The following is a 1838-nucleotide window of genomic DNA, read 5'->3' as shown; positions in this document are numbered from 1 at the left end:
GAGTATGTCTACTGATCATGCACCTGGAACATTAGTTACAACAAAAAACAACAAAAAGGATATAGCAAGTTAGAGGTCATAGACTAAATAAATAGCCGAAAAATAAAGGTAAAAAGATGGTCCCCGGCAACGGCGCCAAATTGATATTACGTGTATACACACACCAATTAACCTAATGTGCACACTACCACAATCGAATGGTATGTCGATGTAGCACTTTAGGATGGAATCCACAGAGACCAACGATTACACTTTATCTTTATGGGATCAATACTTAGCTAAAACAATATGGGGGTTTTAAGATTTGAGGGTTTCGTAAGAAACAAGTAACAAGATTAATTAAAGTATTCAGATAATTAAAATCTAGCCTAGGGTGGTTTGATCGGTGTTAAGCAACTGTGAGCCAAATAATTATTCAAGTTCAATTAAGAGCAAGTCTAGAACTCAGATCACTCAAATAGAACAGTCCACTGTCGTGGTACTGCTCCCTATGCTGATCGATCTTGATACATAATCTCTCGTTTGGATCAAGACACGACATCAAGCAATAGAGATCAAGTCCAATATGTTCACAAAACACCCTAACATCTACTTTCGCTGGTTAGGGATGCAATGCTCATTCATAACAGATCTAGCAACCTATTACACGGTTAATGAACAGTTAAACCTAGGATCTAACACTAAGCGGCCAGTTTAATGCAAGCATTAAGAACAATTATGAATGAAGACAATCAATGGTTTCACTTATCTATGTTTAACTCACGGATCTAACACCCAAACACCCTAGACTAAGCAAGTTTACTACTCAGCCATGAACAGAGAAAACACAGAAACAGAGACTGAATAAAACACGTGTAGATAAAATAGAATAAGGGTTCAGGGGGTTCTTCTCTATGGTGAGAGAGATGGAGCCTTCTCCCTTTACAAAGTATCAAATCACAAATCTCTAAAAGCTCAAGTCTGGTTCCTTGTGTAAAAAGTAGCGTAGAAGGTAAAAAGAAAGAGAAAAATATGATATATCAAAGCCACAGGCGGCTGGGAGAAAAAGATGGGATAATTAGGGCAAATCCCGTATTGACTTGTAGTTTCCTTAAATATCTCTGCCCATGAACAGGCACTCGGGTGCTCCGCTCGATCAGGAACAGTCGCTCGGGTTGCTCTGCTGTCGGGAACAGTCACTCAGACTGTTCCGCGTGAAAATCTCCAGATTGCATTATGTTTTGTCCTTTTTGTTCTAGCTGGTCTATCTCCAATCCAATGCAACTCCAGACCTTTAATGACTCAAAAAAGACTAGGAAGACTCGATAAAGACTTGAAAACCAATTAGAAAACATATATACAAGATGCCAAAAACACCATATCAATTCCCCAGACTTAGATCTTTGTTTGTCCTCAAACAATGTCCCCCCCCCCCCGAGATATGCCGAGAAGGGGGTCTCAATTTCCTCCAATAATAATGATTCATTGATTACTTCAGAATACTTCAAAATTCTAGGAGCAGTAGACGAAGCTATCGGCTTCGCAGCAGATGTCTCAAATGTTGGTTTACCACCAGAAGAGTCGACTCCAATTTGCGAGTCATTTGGAGGAACTCTAGTAGGAGCTGAGGTTGAGGCGAAGCAACTCCAAGCGAAGCTGAGGTATATGGTTCTACAGGAAAGTTACTGATGGTAGCATCACAGTTTAGATACCAAAGGGGAAACCCAAGGAGAAGATATTCCTTCCGTAGGAGGAGAAGAAACAGGAGGACCCACCTCCACTGAACTCGGAGGCCCAGATCCTGCCACGCCTGATGACCTATGCAACGATTTTGAAACTGACAATCCATCACAAAGAGA

This window comes from Brassica oleracea, unplaced genomic scaffold, assembly GCF_000695525.1.
Source record: "Brassica oleracea var. oleracea cultivar TO1000 unplaced genomic scaffold, BOL UnpScaffold01036, whole genome shotgun sequence".
NCBI classification, from domain to species: Eukaryota; Viridiplantae; Streptophyta; class Magnoliopsida; order Brassicales; family Brassicaceae; genus Brassica; species Brassica oleracea.
This window is presented reverse-complemented; position numbering follows the sequence as displayed.